Here is a 15,428-nt window from a genome sequence, read left to right as displayed (position 1 = left end):
AAAAACTTTTTTACTCTTTATTATATTATCTTGTTATAATCTTTAATTAATTTATAAATTCCGCTCGTTCCAATAATCCGTGATATATATTACATTCACCGTCGACAAAAAATTAGCGTGTATTTTAATTAAAAATCAAAAAGTGTATCGATTTCATTGTTAACCGACTGCCATTGTTTCGAATGTTGACGAGGTGTTTGTGGGTCGTTGATTTATTTGATCATTACATTAAATAGGGGAGTAAAGCCGGACGGTAGGGAACTGCGAAGGGCAAGATCGTTAATGAGAAGCTTTAATTAACACACCTTTACTCATCGAAGCGGATATTTGTACTCTCCCTCAGAAAATCGATAACTTTTGATCTTTGGGTCTGCGAGCAGCGTCGACTTTTCGCTACATTTAATTCTATCTATCAGGATGGGAGTCGATCTTTACCGAATGATCGATTGTGAAAACCGCGCACGTTGCGCATCGTCAACGAGACAAACATTAATTCGGAATCTCAATCAGCGTAATTTACTTCCGAGACGTCGTTGGAATATTCCACTAGCTGAAATACTTCACATGTCTATACGATTTATTCATATAATTTATTTAATTTTATTTATATAGTTCATTCCGACATATATACTATTTGTAATAACTTTATGACCGTACACTGTCAAATTTATAATGTAAAATTATACTTGTTTTTTAATCATTATCAATTATTTTTTAATCATTTCTATATAGACTGCCACTACTTCTGTTCAATAAATCGTTAATTTAACTAAAACAATGAAGTTGCAACAATTTAACAATAATTTAACTAAAAAACCTGCATTAAATTTTACTCAAATTTAATTTATTATTTACATACATACATATCCATATTAATGGACATTGTTTATTTTAAACTTGATCACAGAAATGAAATTAATTTATATTTTTAACTTCTACATTTTGACAAATATAGAAGTTAAAAATAATAAAATATTATTCAATCCAAGGAATTGGGTTACTATTGTTCTTTCGACATCTAATAGTGTAATAGCTATAAATAATTATACTTAAGCTATAAATAATTATATTTAAGATAATTTTTCTAGAAATACTCAAGAGATAAATATTTCTACTACATTTTTATGAGAGAAACGATGAACGTCATAAGAGATTATTTAATTAATATCACATTACGTTTATATCACAATTAAGTATCGCTCGGTCATGCTCGTAAATACTACTTAAATATACTTCGTTAATATTTAACATCGTACGAAATTGTCACAATGCTCTTGAATTGACAATAGAATAACGTAGGTGTATTGATTGTGATATGAACAACGATGCGAACAATGCCGACAAACTTGCAACTTCAGTGTACATTTGCCACGGATGATTGGACTGTCAATTTTTCGTGGATTATGCTGCAAGTCTCTCATAAAGCGTACAAATTGGAAACGCCAGCGTATTCCTCATTCTGAATTCCCCGTTGCCGAGCAACCGAAAACAGCTGACGCTGATTCCGATAGCGTTATCTAGTACATTCCATTACTAACAGCAAATTAGCACATAATTAGCAGTCGCGCCATGAGCAATTGCGTCGGGAACATGTTAAACTGTAACCTACTTATTGAAATAAATCAGCGTATTCTGTATAATAATGACAATGTATCGACTAGAGATTGGATACTGAAATTGGATCTTTCATTTAATTTTGCGATTAATGCGTGCGATACCTAAATTTATGTATAATTGTAATATTATTGTTATTGAAACGATAACAATATTATAACCAAAATTATACAATTATGGTATTAATATTGCGATATCATTAAATATTTATTCAACGAGCTTAAAGCGAAATTATAAGAAGAAATTTTACTCATTGCGGGGAGTTAATGCATTCATTTAAAAATAATGTTTGTTTTCCCCAAAGTAGATCTTAAAGAAATTTCTAAAGTAACTCTTACCAACAAACTTTAGGCGAAAGCTTCTTCGGGAATAGCTGTACATTAACTGATATGAGTATCGAAAGAAGTCCGTTGCATCAATTATTCCAAGTCTTAAAACAGAAACTTCTTCGTGCACGAGATGATGACATTATACTTGATTATAGCATCTACTTAAAACTAGAACACAAAAAATAACAGTGGATTATTTTCGAGTTGCAGGCAGAATTATTCGTTGGTTCGAATCGATATTCTTGACTCACGTGGCTGCTAGCTGCAGGCATCTAAATGCCCCACCCTTTGCCAATGAATCGTATTTCAATAGCACAATTCTCAATTTAAAAAATAGAAATAACGTACTTCTTTCATTAGTTATTAATCTCATAATAAAAATTATTAAACTTAATTAATTCTTAATAAATCCGTAAAACAATTACGCTAAAATACTTAGAATACATGACACATCAAACTTTGTTGTTACATTATCACATTGTAAAGTACATAAATGCATTTAGTTCTCTTGCATATTTGGCGAAAAGATGATCTAATGAAGAGCTAATGAGAAGTAGTCTAATGACAAAATTTACTGTTGTATATGCAGAGTGTTTCGCAAATCGTGGTACAATCAGGAATGAGGGGATTCTACATGAAAAAATAATAAATCCGTATATTAAGCATATGTAATAAAAATTAGTCACAAACATTTGAACACCGAGTATGCGATATAATTTTAAATGTGATCTAATTAACAGAATACGATATCTGAAATGGTAATGACGTTGAGACAAGATCTATTTGCGAATATTTTCAAGATTTATTGAAGCTACTCCTTTGTAGAGTTAGTTATATAGTGATCAAACGATCGTCTTTAACGACCTCTTTTACCCTTTTTGCTATTCTACTCCCGATTCCCTTCCTTCGCCATTTTCACGCCGCGCCTTCCTATGCGAACCCTCCCTCCTCTTCCTTCTCTTTCTTCGTTGCAGGCGGGAATGATAGCCGCGGTGGATCCAGGTCGCGCGTAAATTTCCGGAATCTTAGCTGATTTATCACCGCTTGAAATATAGGTTGCTCGCCGGAAGGAGGAAAGCCTGGCGCGTTCACAGGTCATGGCACAGTTTGCTTTCTACCTCGTCCCAGTGGCTTCGTCGTTTACCATCGGTTCGGACGTTGCTGCTACTACTGCTGCCGCCGTCATTATTGGTATTAGCTGGTGTTAGCTCGTACAGATGCGCATGTAGACAGCTTGCTGATTCCAACTTAAGGTGAACTCGTGTTTTTACAAGGGGCTGATTCAAGGATTGGAGCGAGGGTCGGCTGCGTGAGGAACGGATAGAGAACGGCAAGCCTTAGCCGGCAGACGTGGCTAAGGATTTGCTAGGCAAACACCATCGCGGTGTTAGGATAACAAATCACTGCAAGCCGGCTTTCGCCACCGACGAGGCGCCGAATCTACCACCCAAGTCTCATGTTCCACAGTATTGCGACGGAGAATATCCGGTTTCCAAACGTGTGAGAGCGTTGGTTGACCACTCAGGATTGCTTTTGTGTCTGATACAATACGTGTACAAGTCACGCACGTATTCCGATGTATTTTCTAAATTTCCTTTAGAGAGATATATAAGAATTTTTATGCTTTCTCTTTACGTATCCTGCAAGGATACATAAAGATTTCAGAATTATTTACAATTTTTACTTTTTGCTATTTGTATTATATGTAATTATATCAAACAAATACTTCCTCAAATAAATCAAACATCGTATTTCTCCTTTCCCCAAAAGGGGAGTCTGCGAAACTGCCGACTGTTCGTAAAAACGCGAAGGAATTCCGCGGAGGCGTGGGTGCAGTCCACGCACGTATTCCATCAAGAACATAGTCCGGAAGCTGGCAGAATGGTCGAAGGAGGGTCGCCGGAACCATACTTTACAACGGCGTGCCATAGGGCCAAGATAAATGTACTTCGAATCGAATGTGTTCTCGTTCGAACCAGCGTAGAGAGGGCCAATGTCATTAAGGCTGTCTTTATCGGTTACATTCGGTGCGATTTAGATCGACGTTCTCCGATAAGTTTCAGGCAGCCTTATACGACTCGTATTGCGCAAAACGATTGGAAGCAGTTAAGAAGGGAAAGAACGATGCATATTGGGGTGGAATACTATTTTTCTGTGGTAATCTATCTACATCATACGGCTTATGTATAAACATTGAGCTGAATCACAATTTTATTAATTTAGATTTTATCAATGTGTTAGTATTTCATGTAGCTCGTCTTTGAGACAGAAATCGGATTTAAAGATTTGTCACAAGATGGCTCTCATTTTTTTCAATGAATATGGCTTACATAAGAAGTTTTGACAGCAACATAGCGGTACATTGCACATTGATCACGACACACTTAACCACTTTTCTGTATCGACGAGGACAAATAAAGTGCTAGAAGCTAGTCTCTCTCAAGATAAAAAGAGTGTTGGCAGCTCCCGATTCCCGATCAACCTTTGACATTGATCGATCATCCTTCACTAATGTCATCAACATATTTCAGCTATTATGTATATCTCTATAAACCGTGCTTATCAGAAGTTATTAGTATAACACACGTATAATGAAACGCGCGATTAAAATGTTAATAAAGTGTTCTTAATTCTGCGAATAATTTAGAATAATTACTATTTAACAAAAATACAATAGCGCATCATTACTCAAATTCGATTTATTAAGATAAGATTGACTTACTGTTAAAAAAGAACTGTCTTATATACTATAATAAATATATGATAACGATATAATCTCAAATTATTATTAACGTACTTTGCATGCAAAATACCGCTCACGAATTACTATGAAAAATCATCGTCATCTTCTTCCCCGATCAAATGCACCGATTCTCCGCATATTTTCTTCGTCACGCTGGCAACGCCATATTGTTCTCCATGACGTGAAAGAAATCGCCGTTGCCACGCTTGCCCATTTTCGTTATTCACCCGGCAACGCGACATTTCTCATGCGATACTGCATGCAAGCGCATGACTCCGACCATCAGATAGTCAATGGAGAACAATATGTCGCACTTTGAGGGATTTCGCGCAAAGGTTTCGATCTCTCTTGTATCTTCGTAACATGAAAATATCATCCTACAAATCAACGTTATTCGAATTTATGATGAAACAGTATTTTTGTGATTCTGCATTCGCTTCTACTAGTAGATAAACATTTAAGGCGCAATTATTGGATGTATAATAAGGTAACTTGTTAATTCCAATCTGCTTAGTTTTGACTGAAATTAATCTTAATCCTCAATACACACAATGGGATTAGTATAACCCCATCCGATTTTCATAGTTCATGTTTTCTTCCAATTTCTTTTCACTTATTGCAAAATATTTTTTGTGCTACGACATTTTAGACTTTCTAACTCAAAATTTTTTTTTTCAGTCTTCAAACGATAGATTAAAAATTTATTAAAATCAATCTGAGATATAAACAAAAGAAAACGCGGATTATAAATACCGAGATGTAGGTAAATACGGACTGCCAGAGTTGTGTATACTCCGGATAATTTTTAAATGCTTTTTTAGTATGAGTTTTTTCTAATGTTAAATGCTTATAAGTCAAAAACCATTTTATTTTTATAGCCTCCGTTATTATTCCTGGATTCTTTTAAATACGAAAAATATCAAGGTTACAATAGTTTTTGAATTAACTTTAACAAATTAACTTTAACAAATTATAATTCAAAAAGATATTATAGCCTTGACATTTTAGTATTAGGATTTTCGTCTCAAAATTACCTCAAAAATATTTTTAAGCGGAAATACAATAATTCTGAAACACCCTATATAGGTACCCAAATCGTATATTTTTTTTTAATTTTGCTCAATTATAACAAATATTTTTTAATTTAAAGTTTCTAATTTTTGCAACACTATATATATGAAGCCTTTCATTTAAATTTTTCTAACAAACACAAATTTTGAAAAAAAAATTTTTTTTATTTTTACTTCCTTTTTCATTGTAATTTTGTTTATTAAGATACATATATTTGCTTGTTACCGTGCTTGTACTAATTGAAAAAAAAGAATAACAATATGTTCATTTTTATGAAAGTTATAAGCGATCAAATTGAATGACGTATGTTGTACTGATAATGCATGAGTATGTTGTCCTTGTATGAAATGAAGTGTGGCGTTTAAGAATTAATATAGAGTCAAATTTCATTATCTATTCTACTCGAATACGTTCACGCGTCATCATCCGCGATAGATGGAATGAGTAAAGCTGCAATCGAATACATCATCCGATTTCAGATTCGGAAAGATCGAACGGGAACGCGTGCCTCGCTTCTTCCAGCGATTTTACTGAACGGAGAAGTCGTGCGGAAGGATTCATACGCTGTCGTCACAGGCGTCATTCTCGTCGTTCCGGTTAGGATTGAGACGTTTGTCTTGCATCTGACGTTGCGTCTTACTCGCGGTGAGATAGGAGGGAAACCGGCGAGCACTCTCGAGCGGAGGCTTGCCGGGTCGGCGCTGCATGTGACGTCTAACGTAACGCCAATAACTCACCTACTACACAGAAGCCCTTACCGGGAGAAAGGAGGGAGTAACTTGCTCCTTCGCACCAAGTAAGACTCACTCCTCCCCCCCCCCGTACCCTCGCCGTTACATCCGCAACCCTCTCTACGCATCCAGCCTCTTTATACTTCCGCCACCTCCGCTTCATCTTCTCCCCGCAGTCACTTCGGGACGTCCTTGGAATAACCCTAGGCACCACCAAGTTTGCGAAGGGATGAACGAGAAATTACAGGGAGGTTTGGCTAAATTCCTTCTTCGCCCACCACACCCGGCGCCATCCTCTCGGCGGGATCGGTAATTACTCGCCGAACACGAGGCCCGATCTGATCATTAATTTACCTCCAATTTCGAGCTGTTATGCTTTCCCATAGAAGCCACGGCCTGGCCGGGAGCATTATTTTGGTGGTAACAGTCGGTAGGGAGTATCGCTTTTGACGAGGAAATAAAGACTCAAGCGTGGAAATATGGGTCAAATCCGTGCGTTTGTTGTACGTGTCCAGAACGATGCGACGCGACGCATCTCCTTTTTTACGGCGCACATGTACCGTGACCGCATCGTTTCTTTATTCACGCCGTGAATCATGTATGCAACGACGCGACCCGGCTTCAACCGGTATTCACCATTGTCGACGAGATATACCGTTGGCGGAGCCTCGCGAATGAAAAATTCGAGCCGAGCGAGTAGTTATATCGACGCCCACCCGCTACGTTCTCTTCCTGGCTTGCCAGGGTATTGCGTTTGTATTTATATATAGCAATTCTTTATCATCGCGGCGAACGCGCTACTGAAATGTAAATAGAACGGCCATATGTGGTTACACGTATGTATATTCATTGTATTACAATATGCGTATTAACGTTGCATTCTGCAAGATATGTATGATATTTCTCATTTAAATCATCAATTTCATTAAAAACGTAAATAATGAAAATCTCATGTTTTCCATGAATGAAGTTTATCTAAATTGTCTCTCTTTACAGTATGAAATATTGGAATACGTTCTCTTTATAATGCGAGACGATTTAAACAGAATGGAATGATATAAATGACGTGTTTAACTGTAGAATAATATGATTTGTTACGAGATTGAAAATCTAGATTACGGTCGACGAGATTTTCCCTTTGATATTGCTCCGCTACTACACGTGGACGTGTATTGCCGGGCAAGAAAAATCGCCTCTATGTGGCGGACAACGTCTGCAAAATTACCCACGGAATATCCGATAACAAGTATTGCATGGTAGAGTACCTCCATTCTTTACACTGTACAAATTGACTCTTTACGGGACAACAATAACTTATTGAGCTACCGTTTGATCGCTTGTTATTTCCCGAGCATTTATTTGACTACAGTTGTGCGACGTGAATAGCAGAATGACGAAGTAAGAGAATAAAAAGAGGGAGGAGACTTTCAGCGCGAAATGACACTTTAAGAGTTTCCACCAGTGGAAATTCTGCAGACGAAACCGGCGGCGTCCGCTTTGCCGGTTCACCGGCAAGTCGCATTTTAAAGGACGTGTAATTTCCCGTTACGTGGGTGCGTACGTGCGTGATCATGCAGTTCAGAAAATTTAATGATGGTCATATGATTTTGAGCGGCGACCCCTCTCGGTGAAAATGGCATTAATGTTGATGGGAATTATACATTTATATTCAGGGATTACCTTGTTTCCGCGAGTTCCCGTACATTGCTCACGCGATTAGTCGCACGTGAGCGGAAAGCACCGGCCGAAATACAGCTGGCCGAAATACACCGCTTTATTTCAGCCGCGCGGTTGTCGTTTATCGAGCTAATCTCATCGTCGCTGAAATCATCCTGGCGGAGAACAGAGGAGCGGTAAAATAGACGTGCGTTATATAGGTACGCGGCAATGCAGCGACGCGAATAGACGCCGGATGTAGAGATAGTCGCAGCCATTCTACGGCGTCCGTCGAATGTAATTCAGCGCGAGCGCGCGGGACGAGAGCCGTAAATTCGAGGATTCTATGCAAGATTGATGCCACGGGGTACTTCGGCGGTACGAGCAGCGTGAGTAGTGAGAACCGGGCGAGAGAAGGCAGGTCGATAAAGCGGAGAGGCGTGCGGAGTTTAAAATTCTTCTCTTCATCGTCAAAGTGTCGACCAGCTCGCTCTTTGCATCGATAAAGAATTGCGAAAACGCGAAGGATTATGTCGAACTTGGAATCGCGTGATACAAAAATTATGTTATATTTAAAAAGATATTTAAGGATGTGTGAAAAAAGAAAACGACTAATTGTACCTTTGCGGAGATCTTTCCGTTTATGTTGAGAAAGGAGAATTCATTTTTTGTATTTCGTGCGTCTCAGAAACACAACGAGCAAGAAGCCCTTCGTCATAAAGAATTTGCTCAAATATCTTGACGAATTTAGTCGCGGAAATTCAAGGACCGAGACCAATTACCTCGAGCCAAGGATTTCTTCTTTTCTTTCTGCCTCCTCAATTGATTCCTTGTATCAGAACGCTAATTGTTGTTCCCTTTCTCCTCGTTTTGCTCGCGATATCGATTTAGCGAACCGGCTAACTGCGGACTGTTAACGGCAAAAGAATCGTGTCAGTTTTAAATACCTGGCACAACGCCTGAATCCAGTTACGCATTAATTTCGATTTTGCGAAGCAGCAGAGCGTTCATTCATTCATAACAATTCCCTTTTTGTATCATTTCTATGCTTCTAATGGTTTCACTCACTGTTGTAAAATATTTCTTTGATTTCTGTCTATCTAAAAATTGGAGGAAAATTGTTTCATAAGCAATACATCTTTTGACGTTTTATTTTTCCTATTTTTTTATTGCTTCCGATATACATGTATTAATTTATTTTAATGCGGCTAATTTATTAAGCTATTAATTAGCATATCATAAAATACACGAAGCATTAAAAAAACGGAAAATTTCCAATTGATTATTTATTTTCCATTACATTGTCACGCGAAAAATGTCATATTTCGAAAATAAATTTGTTACGGGACTGATCGAGTTCCTTCTAATGTTATACGATAGTCCCAATTTTTTTCCGATAAAGAATTGAAATTTGCCCCATAAAATCGGATTTATGGGCACCTTCAAAGTTAGTGGTGCCCTTTGATCAGACCTATGGACCATTGACCGCTGTCCCCTGCAGCACTATCTATCACGTTTGAAAGGCAGGCGGTCGTCCGTGTAACAGCAGTTAGAGGATTGCAGATAAGAAGAATCTCGGTATAAAAAAGAATAGGAGAATTTTGTCGAGGGAGACTGAAATGTTTTAGGAAAAAATATTCCATCGATTCCACGTTATTTGCCATCAAATCATCATTTTAATCTGTAGTTATGTCATCCACACGATGTCTATTCGACAAAACGGAAATAGAAGATTATGCAAAGAGTTACAGATTGAAGCGATGATCGGATAAGAATAGAAGGTTGAGTTATCGAAGAGATTACAATAGAATAGAAGTAGTGGAAGTGGCATAGATGGGAAGATGAAGGAACGGAACGAGGAACAAGATCAACGAAGATATACCCGCAGATTGACCATGGGGAATCCCTCGGAAGCTCGCCATGGTGAGATACGATAACATCTTAACTACGGTGACTGTACTATACCCGAGCTCCTTGAATCCCACCTGTAAGTCGAACGAGCCTGTCGAGAAGGGTTTAGTATATCTTCCTTGACGTAAGGCAGCGTATTATCTCGTTAGTACACTTCTAGTTGACAGTTTTGCAAAAGAAAAAGGATATTAAAAATATGCTTGAAACATCTCGTAATAATCGCTCGCTATCCCATAGAAATGACAAGAAGTAAAATACAAAGGATGGAAGTATATAGAAGAAAGCATTTCGCACGCAATGTTTCTATCGTCCTATTTCCGATCGTCTTTACTTCACACAAAGTGACACCACTGTAAGAAATTCGATGCATTCATCCCTATGTCGGTAGCTATTTTTTTGTTGACTGAAAGTCCAAGAAAAAGAACAATGAAGAAAATATATCACATAACGCACCATTTTCGGCAATGACGATATAAAGAAAATTGTATGGTTGTGGACGCGATAGTTGGCGGTATAGTCGACTTTCTTGGCAAACGAGTCTGAGACGATGGACTCTTTTTTTGGCAAAATAAGTCTTCGTCCTGAAAATATATTCTATTCGTTTACTTCAAAAAGAAACTGTTTATGAAATAACAAATATATTTATTATATAATTATTAATATAGTTATAAATATTAATTTTATTTAAAATGTAAATTATAACAAGATAAAGTAGTATTTATATCTTTCTAAATTCTTTAGAGTTAAACAGTTTAGACAAAAAAATGACATTTATAATATGAAATAATGATTATAATATAATATACATATTTTTTACATTGTAAAATCAATATGACGTTTATAACGATTGCTGAGCAATAAGAAACGTGCATTTATACGAGGAAACGGAATATAATCAAGAAGAAATGAGAATGATGTCGAAGAAAAGCGATAGACAAAGCGAATATCATTCTTCGTTTAACGAGGAAAAGTTCTCACTTATCCCTTCTTTCCGAGAAGTCGTGCCGAAGAGTTCAGAACTTCTTAAGACTTTGTCCGAAATCCCACGGAATGAAGAAAAATTCCGAACCTGATTCATCGAACGGAAGTATACGCGCCGATGAGACGCTCGCTTCCATTAAATGTCAGGAAAGAAAATGGAATTAGCGGACGTCTCTCATGAACAAAGTGCAAAGGGAAGTATTCCGTCGCCGCGGTTGTTTCTTTCTCGGGGAAAAAGTTCCAACCTCGCTTCGTTGCTTAGAAGTTATCGCGCGGAGCTGTGACAACTTCTCGAGACTTCTGCTAAGAATTTCACAAAATAAAGGAGAGCCGCTCTTGGTTGGAACGGTTGCTTAAGAAAAAAAAAGAAAAGAAAAAAGTACAAACGACTTGACGTTATATAGTATAGCGAGAGGAGCCGTGTGCTTGTGAATATAAGCGAAAAGTAAGAAGCGAGAAATTGAGATGAAGATTTGAGCGCGTATTATACCGAAAATATAAAGCAGCTCTACAATTTATTAGCACTAAAAATAATACCGTGTTTTATCGTAAATAAGTAATAAATCTTGTCATATAAAAAAATATATCCTTTTAAAGCCACCCACATAAATATAATATCGGCTTACCGATATATTGATTTGAAGTCTGCATTTCGTATTCTCTTAGCAAGAAACTTCTGGATGTAATAAGTGAAGATGAATCGTCGAACTGAGAAATACGAATGTCATACTCATAGTTGGTTACCGTAAACACGTCTTTTTCTTGAAGAATCGGAAACAAGGGAGAAAGTAAGAAAAATAGATTCGCATGTATCTCAAGTTATTTATAGGCGTTATAGAGTGAGACATTTCTCGAAAGAAGAATTATTATCATTAGAACAATTATTATTGTGATAAGATGTGTTGAAAAGGGAAAAGCACTAATTAACGCGAAAAACGTTGACGAACTCAAACCGTATTCAGCAAAACAAAAATTTTCTGGTGTCTTGGCGCTGTTCGAAATACAAAATACCTGTCCTGCAAAATTGTCGTCGGAAAAAGATCTCTAGGATGTCACGTAGCTGGCCACAGCGGAAGTTCAAATGAAATTACATGGCGAGCTCGAGCGAGTAATAATGGCGTTTGAAAATAAAAAGTAATTTCACCACGAACCTAGATCGATAAAGTCGAAACTGTGACGAAAAAAGACAATGTAAAGGAAAAAGTAAAGCGACGAAAAGTTGCGAAAAATATTACACAAATAAGTATGAACAATCGAATACTCTTCGTAGTTCAAAGCAAAAAAATTGTTATTCACAATTATTAAAAAAAAAAGAAAAGATTGTCATGTGGAAACAGCAATACTGGACAATTGTTTGCCTCTGTGGTATGCCTCTTTGCTTTCGTGCGAAGGGATACCAAAAAAAAGAAAAAAAATAAAAAGTAAAGACAAAGATAGGAAACAAGTGGTTGAATAATTCACGCAAAGAACAAACATTGGAGAAAAATCGAAAAAGAAACGAATGATAGACTTCCGTAGAAAATCAAATAAAGCCGAGAAGAAGAGAAAGTAGGAAACCCTGAAAATCGGATATTCGCACGTTCTCCATCTCTGTAGAGTCGCGAATGATTGTAGGACTTTTGGAACTTGCCCGGTGAACACATCGCAAGTAAAAAGAAGGGTACATAGGTAATATCGTCGAACAGAGAGGGTATTCGTACATTGTCACGTAGAACGCCGCCGCGGAAGTACACAAACTCTTCCGCCGGAAGCGAGATGGGAAGGAAGAAAAAATAGTGCGCTGAATGGAGAAAAAGCAGAGATGAACGCATTCCGCACGCAACATCCCTTGCCACCGCCGCCATAGTCGCACCTTCTGAAAGTTTCATGAGGTTCGCGCCGATCGGGGGAGCTTTTTATTCGCACGGGGCACTTTGCATTTTTACGATGAGACTATAAGGTTATGCGTTGGGGCCGTTCGGCGAGACCTTTGAGATCTTCTTGCATAGTACGAGAATCCGGATAAAGGGATCCACTCAGTGAACTCAAGGTAGATATCTCTGAATAGAGCACCCGGTGGACATATTCGGTAAGAGGTAGGTATAATCGGAAAACGTCGGTAACATAAACGAATGTTCATCTGCGCCAGAATAGTCACTGATCGCATGTGTTGCGATATGTAATAAGGTCATTTACGTACAACTCGGCTCCGACCCTCTTGATGCATCAATTTTTATGATTACATTCAATTAGATAACTATTCACATTTTATCAATATCGAGCTCATTTTGAATTTCAGAGCGAATTCTATCACTTAAGCATAATATCTTGTACAGAATTGTATGCTCGCCTTGTCGTGCCTCAAAACTTTATTCTATATCTCCGACGCAAACTTTCTCTTCCCGCAACATCGAAATAAGTCTATTTGGCACTTTTTATCCTCCTTCTGGACCGACAGTGCCTTTGAGCGCCGCTGAACTCATTCTTATTCAGGAAATCCGTATTCTACGAGACTCACTGTTTTCTTCGCCAAACTCGTTCGTTCTTCCTATCCATCCCGCCGTCCATTTCCTGCCTTTTTCGGTGCAGAAAGGTTGAAACTTACGATAAGTCGATCGGTCAGGTGCGGACCCGAAAAGAAAGCTTTCAATGGGTACATCTCTTCCGAGAACCAGTAGATTCAATGACGATACCGAATCGGCAAAGTTTCCACCTTACCTAACCATTCTTTCCAACTCTGTCGAACTCGTTTTCCTCGGCAGAATCATACCGAAGAAAGTATAAAAAATTTAGCTCTTAAACTAAGCATCTCACTTCTGTTTATATGATATCTCGTGATTAAGCATTCCTCGTGTCATAACGAAAACAAGGGCTTTTACTATACCTATTTACTATACCCATTAAATCATAGTAATTACAGCTTTTAAAGTAACTTTTTAATGTGGCTAGTGGCGTAAGCGATGTGCGACATTATTATTAAAAGCGACGAGACAAACATTAAAAAAAAACGATAGTACTGAAAACTACATTTATTTTACATTCATAGGGAACCCGAGCGTTTTCTAATGAGGATGCAGTATACGCGTACGTGAAATATTGTGCCGCATCGTTTAGGACGCAGCTGGAACGCAGGAGGCGCGGGGCGACTTTAAAAAATCGCCGTGCATTTTAATGTAGACTCGCAAACAGGAAGCGATGTAGTCTCTTACGTTATGATGTTTATCTCGCTACACGCTAAGCAACTCTACTGCTATATATCGCGTTACATTAAAACATGTTTCAACTATGGCTAACGCTCCTTGTATTCAGAATATACAAATATTGTCCTTAACAAACGGTGGCGAAAACGATTGCAACGCCGGGATATTACAATATCCGATTCCCAATATCCGGATTATTCGAATAGAAACGCTGTAGTTTATACCATCATAGAATATATAATTAATAAATATGTTCTATTTCTTCCTATACTAATTACTTACAGTAATAATATTAAATTACATCCAATTCGAGTAATTTTTAACTATTTTTTATAGCTCGCTCCTAGCCAATATGTTATTAATTTGACTAAAACGTTGGAGTTAAACATTTTAACTCAAAAGAATATATTAAATTTGACTCAAATTTTATTAGATATTTATTATATGCACACATAATATGGATGATTTACTTTGCTACTAACCACAGAAATACATTGATTTACATTTTGGCATATGGAAGTAAAAAAATAACAAAATTATGTAACTTAAAGAAATAGATTATTATTCCATTTATATTTAACAATATATTTAACAATATATACATTGTTAAATCTATAGTATCAAATTTAACTTAATGTGAGTTGCCACTGTTCCTACTCAATTATATCCTTATTTTATATTAAAATAATGGTTACATTTGACACTATACAGAATCAATTTGACACTATATGGCGACTCACATTAGGTTAAATTTGACATTATAGATTTAACAGTGTAAGACGAAAAACTGGACATATATTTGAAATATTTTTAAAGCACATTATTTGCAGTACAAATGTATTTTGTACTTCAGCGGAGCACATGAAAGTATTACATATTTAAAATCAAAAGATTGAAAGGTTTTTGTATTTTGTATTTCGAATAATAAGATTGATTATCACCTTAGTATTTGAAATACAAAATACAAAATATTTTCATGTACTCTGCTGAAATATAAAATATAATTATCCTATAGATACTGTTTTTCAAGTAAAGTATTTCAAATACACATTCAGCCTTGATGTGCGAGATATAATAATTAGCGAAGACACAAAGATTTTTATTTCAGTGTGTTTCTAAAAATTAAAATAAACAATAAATTAAACTGAGATTAAAGTTAATCTTACATTGATTAGTGGAACCGGATCTAAAATGTCTGTTTAATTTTAATTTC

This window comes from Atta cephalotes (assembly GCF_000143395.1).
Source record: "Atta cephalotes unplaced genomic scaffold scaffold00003, whole genome shotgun sequence".
In the NCBI taxonomy this organism is placed as follows: domain Eukaryota; kingdom Metazoa; phylum Arthropoda; class Insecta; order Hymenoptera; family Formicidae; genus Atta; species Atta cephalotes.
This window is presented reverse-complemented; position numbering follows the sequence as displayed.